This window comes from Coenobita brevimanus, chromosome 94 (genome assembly GCF_032717465.1).
Source record: "Coenobita brevimanus isolate Jiangsu-jjx chromosome 94, ASM3271746v2, whole genome shotgun sequence".
NCBI lineage: Eukaryota > Metazoa > Arthropoda > Malacostraca > Decapoda > Coenobitidae > Coenobita > Coenobita brevimanus.
Window position 1 is genome coordinate 31,123,360 of NC_137047.1, and position 8,076 is coordinate 31,131,435.

An 8,076-nucleotide genomic window follows, 5' to 3' on the forward strand; every position below is an offset into this window, starting at 1 on the left:
CACTCTAAAATTCAGTCAAGCAGTAACACAGTTCCAAATCTTCCAATTATATTCTCACTAGAAAGTTTACTTAGGCAAAACAGAATAACTGCATCACCTACCAAATCTGTCATTACCCTCATCACTCCAGAACGATATGTCTCAGACATGCCCTCATGTTTCTTTCTAAACAACCACCCCCAGCGGAAATGCATTCATATATTCTTGGACTTACCTTACACACACACACACACACACACACACACACACACACACACACACATATGACTTTTCCTCGCCATAACATCAGTGCAAACGCATCTCATGAAGTCGATACCTTGAAGACACTGACAGGCGCTACCATCAAACAACAGAAAGAAACCCTGAAAACAGTTGATGAACAATTAATTAGGACAACTGTGAATTACGCTAGTCCAAGCTGGGGCCCCAACCTTATCCAACACATACAGCGATAAGGTAAAAAAAAATCCTAGATAAATCTAAAGAGTAATGAAAGGATGCACGAAAGCCACAAATATAGATGACCTATATCGAGAATGATATGGATATGAGAGACACACAGTTCATTGCTCCAGCCCAAGACTCACCCATTCTTGTAACATGTTTATTACGCCCATCCAAACAAGGAACGAACAACTCTCCAACACAATTTTGAGTGTCTGCAACATCCCTCCTCCTATGCGGAACGCTACGAGCATACCTCACAAACACATAATTAGTCAGTAATACGTTACAAGATACTTTACAATGAATGAATGATGCTGATTCGTCCAACACAAAAATAAAACATTAAAACTGCAAAGTCGATAAGAACATGTCAAATCCAGAACAGTCAAAATCACAGTTTGCTTTGTATAATTAAACATTATATGAACGCAATTTACAATCCGTAAAGGTCAATGCTTAAAATTAAAAAGCGAAATACAAACTGGCATATGACATATATTTGGTATGATCATTAGCCAAGATATAGCTTTAGGAGTTGAATGAAGAAAGACAATAATATTGTTGTATACACATTAACATCATGGCATACAATTCTTAAACCACTTAAGGTCAGAGACCACACTGTGAAATGCACAAAAAAAAAAAAAAAAAAAAAAAAAAAAAAACGTCAACGACAAACACAACTCTAGATGATAAGGTCCGAGTTAAACAGCAATAAGATTCATATGTTTCATGCAGCATAAGCAGTAAACCCAAAATTAAATTAGTGCAACAGTATCGAATCATAGGTTATATAACAGAAATGGAAAGATATCTCCACAAAACAAAATACACACATTACTACCGCGTGTAGACAGACGGGACTGAATTTATTATTTGATTTGCTTCAGTATCATTAAATATTCCGTCAAACAGTATTTTAAGGAAAGAAAAGTTATAACAATTCCTGATATGCTGACATGAAACTCTGTCTGCACCTCCACACACTGACACAGCCGTTCCTCCACCGGGAGGCGGCCTTGCCCCTTCCTGCGTCACCTACCGACTTCCGTCGCTATAACTGGGCAATGAAACGGAACTGCGTGAAAGACATTCGGTATTGCTGATTAATACTACATTTTGAGGCATATATGGTGTGCAGAGTTAAGTTAGGGTTCATCTCTCAGTAGGTGTACCTCCTAGATGGCTGTGAGACAGCAACAGCGTCCTTTGTCCTATTCATTCCCAATTGAATCGATAGAGAGGCTGCCTGCAGCCCCAGTGGACCCAGGATCGAATCCCGGCTGGGCAGGGAACAGTTTAATGGTTTGAATTTTACAAAAGCAGACTTTACTGATCTATCAGAAGACCCGCCGACATGTCTTAAAAATATACCCGCTAATACCAGTACACCAGCCATGTATGAGATAGCCCTAGGATGTATTCATTGTGGAGGGATGGTGTTAGCGCCGAAGTGGTGGCATGTGGAGGTATGTAGGAGGACTACTGGGCCTTGGGATAGGCCCTGAAGCCTTTGCCCGGAGTCGAACACACTCACACACACACACACACACACACACACACACACACACACACACACACACACACAAAACTATATCGTCAGTGCGTTCACTCATGCAGCACCTCCAACACGTTCGCCTTAGTACTGTATCTTGTGTCAGTAACCGAGGTTAGTGCAAACATGAATGGACCATCAACCACATTGGTCCTTTCTTTCCGCATAACCATATAGACACCACAACCATCCAGATCCTTCAGCCAAATAGCAACCCTCCTGAACCGCCACCAAACATACATTCATCACAAACTACCCTGCCCAGAGAGACACAAGTACCCCTAGCCAGAGAGCGATGCAGTCACTACTCTTCCCAGCTACAATACTAACACATAATACAACTCACAAACAATCCAGTCTGCCCACACTGCAGGGCAGCCCCCCACATCACTAAATACTTACTCACCTCATGCACCAAAGTATCATAACACAGATAGTCCTTCAATATATCCTTCAGTTTAACCTCAGCAAAAGACTGTAGGAGCAATCGGTTGAAGTGACTAACTTCCTGCAGTACAGCAGGTTTACGTGAAGATGAACCTGGAGTTGCAACAACAGCAACATAAACAGCAACAATTTTACATAAGGCTCTTCTACACCCTGTATTAGAATTCATGTCATTACTGCCGCCGTTTCGACTGTTCTTTATGTCTTCATATATTAAATAAATGCCATGCACAGGCATTTTGTAAACTCCGAAGCTTCAAAAATAATTTTCCTGTTATCTGTTAATGAAAACTGCAAAGAAATTCTGCTTGTTGTCTTGGCTGGTTTACGTTTAACAGAAGAAGAACGTGATTCGTCAGGATTTTTTTAATTTGTAGACCGAGGATGAGGTGGAGGGATGGAGTTGAGAGGTATATGAGGGAGGGGGGGGTGAGTTAGGGGGAGGATAGTCAAATGGTGGGTGACAGAGTGACTTGGAGGCGTTTTGTCTGCGGCCACGCTTTGCGGGATTAGGGCGTCGGGCTATAGATAGTAGACCACAGTGTGGAAGCTTAATCAACACTTCTCAACATTTTTTAATTTCCTCTCACTTGTGAAGCAATGCAACCAACGCATATTGCCATTATATATATATATATATATATATATATATATATATATATATATATATATATATATATATATTTTATAAAATATATATATATATATATATATATATATATATATATATATATATACACTGTATATATATCTCTATCTATATCTATTTCTATATCTATCTATCTATCTATCTACATATATATATATATATATATATATATATATATATATACTGTATCTCTCTCTCTCTCTCAAATGTATGTATGTACAGTATACCTGTCATTTATTAAAAGGTTTTGGTAGTGTCTGCAATGCTATTCAGTCCGAATGTTTGCTGTTGCCGCTCACTGAAATCTCCTGAACAGGAACTAATAGCACAGTCCACGTAATTTTTTGCACTTAATTAGTGTCACATTGTACAGCATCGCTGTAACTCCACCTTCTTCTGCATATTTTATAACATTTTCTGTACTGTAACTCCATCCTTCGTATCAGTGTCTTACTTGTCTCAGCCACTTGGTCCTCGTGAAACTTTATATCAGATTCTACCAGATTGTGGAATGAATTCAATGAACTTACTGGTAGTGCAAAGCAGATACAAGTATTTAACCCATCACGTCCTGAGCACTTTCGCACCTTCGACACCCCCCAGTCCCGAGCATTTTTGGAAAAAATTTTTTTGGCTAAAACCTCCGCTTTTGGTGAGAAACATCGAAAATTCATAGAGAAATCGCTCATTTGAGGTTTAAAATACTCGATACAGGTAGGCGTACCTCGTTACCTTACAGGGTTTTCTATCAGGCTGGCTGCAAAGAAAACGAGTTCTATGGGAGGATAACTATTCCACACCACTCATAAACGGTATTTATTTATTTATTTGGTACGAATTTATGTGTAGTATGAGAGTATATTGGTTTTCAAACAGTAAAATAGGCATTATAAGCATTGTTTCACTCACTAACTCATCACCATTCCTGACCTTCTTTTGCCACATAACCTGATCATCATTTCTGACTGTTTCTTCCTCTAATGCTATGTAAACTTTGTCCTCCACATTGTCTTCGATTGGGGAATCACTCTGGCCCTGAATGTCTTTATTGGCCAGGTCACTGGTAACAGGTGAATTGCCGAGACAATGGGGGGGAAGAGGTTATGCGGTGTAAGGCATTGTACCTGCTTGGCATCTTGTAGAGGAATAGAGGGAGGTGTCCCGTGTATACTTATGAAAAATCACGCACGAAAATTGAAAATTGTGCAAATTAAGGACCTTGCAATTGCACGACGTACCAGTACGTCGTCAGGACTGGCAAAACTGCTTTTTTTTTCATCATCAGTTTTAATTCTGATTCCCTTTTATACTGCTGTGTCCCTACTGTAGCCTCTTTATTTTTCCTTGGCAGACAACAACAACAACAACAACATCGATACTAGCTAAAAGGCACTAAGACAGCGAATACCCCCACCAGCAGCAATAAAATTTAAGATTTACTGCTGTAATTCTTTCCTATCAGATAAATACATTTATGGTCTCACACAGAGGAGCGTTTCTACAGTCTTAGTCTGCCAAGTTAGTCAGTATCAGAGAGCACACAACTCTGCCAATGCTAGAACTTTTTTTTTTTTTTTTTTTTTCCCCCAGCATCTGGATCCAGATCAGCCTCAAAATCTAAGCTCTTCCTAGACCCATTGCCCGTCTATCCACCAAATTTCATTGAAATCCGGTAACAACTTTTAAAATATCTTTTGCACAACAGAAACCAAGCAGAAAGACACGGGTGAATACATAAGCTCCCCCAACTTCGTTGGTGGGGGAGGTTTTAATTAAAGAAAAATTATTATTATTATTAATATTAAAATCCCTATTGTTGTTTTAGTTGTTGTTGTTGTTGTTGTTGTTGTTACTATTATCATTAACAATAATAATAGTTTGATAGTAAACGAACCCAGTTAATAAAATTCCAGCCGATTTAGTACTCAAATGTGAATATAGCATCTAGTAAAACCTCAAGCAGTGGTCTTCATTTTTAACCAGTACTACCCTTCTCTTTTTTATTCTTTCTTTTTTTAAGTTTTAATCTATCTATCTATCTATTGCCAGGAGCCTCAATCCCGTTTGGGGTGGCCACAAACAAATCGCCTCCAAGTCGCCCTGTCCCCCGCCATTTCACTGCCCTGCTCCCAACTCACACCCCCCTCTCTCATATACCTCTCCACCCCATCCCTCCATCTCATCCTCGGCCTCCCCCTCCCTCTTTCCCCCTCCACCTCACTCACATATACTCTCTTCGTCAGTCTTTCACCTTCCATCCTCTCCACATGGCCAAACCACCTCAGTGTGTTCCTCATAACGCTTCCTATCAGATCCACATCCACACCACAACGCTCCTTTATATCCTCATTCGTCAGCCTGTCTCTCCATGTGACTCCACAGGCTCCTCTTAAATAACTCATTTCCACTGCTCTCACTCTTGACTTGTGTCCTTCCAACAACGTCCAAGCTTCACTTCCATAAGTTAGAGTTGGTATCACAATACTGTCATGTAGTAACTTTTTCACTTCTATGCTCACTTCCCTGTTTCTTATCACTGCTTTCAAAGAACCAGCAACCTTTCTTCCCTGCTGTACCCTTTCAAGCATTTCACCCTCCAAACTACCATCCTTACTCATCACACTACCCAAGTACTTAAACGTACTCACATTTTCCATTTCCTCACCATCCAACCTCGCTGTACATTCACTGACTTCACCTCTCTCAAAGACCATCACTTTACTCTTCCCTACATTCACCTTTAGATTACGTTTCTTACACACTCTCCCAAACTCATCCACCAAGGCTTTCAGCTCCCCTTCGTCTTCACTCAACAACACAGTATCATCTGCAAACAACAGTACAGGGAGTTTCCAAACATTATCCTCTCTCACCAAGGCCACTCCAACATCCACTACCCTACCTTGTACCTCTTTTATTACCCCATCCATGTACAGATTGAACAACCATGGAGACATGACACATCCCTGTTACAACCCAACTTTCAAAGAGAAAAATTCACCATCGTACATACTCTTCACAGCATTCAACAACTTCCCATCTACTCCATATATTCTTAACTCTTTCCACAATCCTTGTCTATCCACCCTGTCATATGCTTTCTCCAAATCCACGAAAGCCGCATACAACTTCTTTCCCTTATCTAAAAACTTTTCGACTAAAGATCTAAGAATGAATATCTGATCTACACAACCTCTTCCCTTCCTAAAGCCTCCCTGTTCTTCTCCAACTAATTTCTCTGTTCTTTCTCTAACTCTGTCAATAAATATCCTACCATACACTTTTCCTATTATACGAAGAAGACAAATGCCACTATGATTACCACACACATCTTTTTCCCCTTTTCCTTTATACAAGGGAATAATTATACCTGACTTCCAATCCTCCGGGACTCTACCTTCCTCCCAGGCCAATCTGCACATCTTCGACATCCATTCTACTACTAGCTCTCCCCCATGCTTCAGCATTTCACCACACACTCCATCAATTCCTGGGGCTTTCCCCGATTTAACTTTCTTCATTGCTTCCACAACTTCTATCCTACTAATTTCTTCCTGTCTTCTCACCTCCCTCCTTCTCCCAGCCATTCCCCAGCCACTTATACTCGCATTACTTCCATCCTCTATGTTCAACAATTCCTTAAAGTGTTCTCTCCATCTGCTCAATTTTTCTCCCTTCTCCATTAGTATATCTACCATTTTTATCTTTCACTCCCCTGCTAACTTCACTTCCACCCTGTCTTACTCTTTTCATCTCTTTCCGGAACATTTTCTTACGGTCCCTCCACTTTACACTCAAATTCCTTCCAAATTCCTCATCCACTCTCTTCATACTCTCTCTTACTAATCTTTTCACCTCTCTCTTTCTTTCTGCATATAACTCTCTCTTCCGCCTCTCAACTTCTTCCACGCCCCTATTTCTCATCCATTCATTGTATGCTTTCTTCTTTTGTGCCACAGCCTGTCTCACCTCTTCAGTCCACCACGCTGTTCCTTGCACCCCCCTCCGTCTTCTCTTCCTTCCACACATCACATCACATGCTGCTCATATTTCTTCTGTAAATATCTTACACACACTTCCACGTCCCCCATCTGCTCCAATTCATATTAGCCCGATCGTTCCTCCACTTCTCTCTTATACTCTGCCTTTTTCTCATAATCTTGTAACCTTTACACTCTCCTTGCAACTACTCCTTCCTCTCGTCTTTCCCTTCTTCTATTCCTCCATCTTACTTGAATCCTAATTCTGGCCACCACCAAGAAGTGGTCAGAAAGTCCACTCCCCCAACCTCTATAAGCTCTTGCATCCATTACACATCTTCGCATCCTTTCATCCACACACACATAATCAACCATTGCCTTCCTTTCATTCAGTTCACCACCCACCCTTCTCATCACTCGCCATGTATACCTGTGGATCATTTTATGCCTGAAGAGGGTATTGGCTTTTAATGCAACTATAAAAACTCCATGTCCTGGACTTAATAAAGGCGTGGGTGTTATTCCTCAAGTGCGAGGCTATGTGTAGAGGCTGCTGATGACCTCTGTCAGTATGACCTGGATGACCAACTGGGCCTTACATAGGAGCGTTTCCGAGTTCACGAGTCGGCTACATTAAAATGATGTGGGTCAGCAGATAAGTAGTAAAACCGTTCTCATTTCAGTGGCAATGTAAATAACAAATTATCCTGGTGACAATCTTAGGTAAGGGGGGTAGGCTAAGCAGCAACGCATCGACCTGCAGCCAAGGTGTCCCGGGTGCAATTTTGTTTACCCAGGTATAATTGTTTATCCATGCATATTGGTAACGTCGGATAGAGTGCCTCGAGAAAAGACTCGGCACATCACACTTCTGTCATCCCCCCAAACAAAATAAAAGTACAGTACACCCTCGATATAACAAACTAATTGGTACCAGACCCCTGACGTTAAAAGCGATAGTTCATTAAAGCAGAACACCATGCTGTTCACTAATGTCC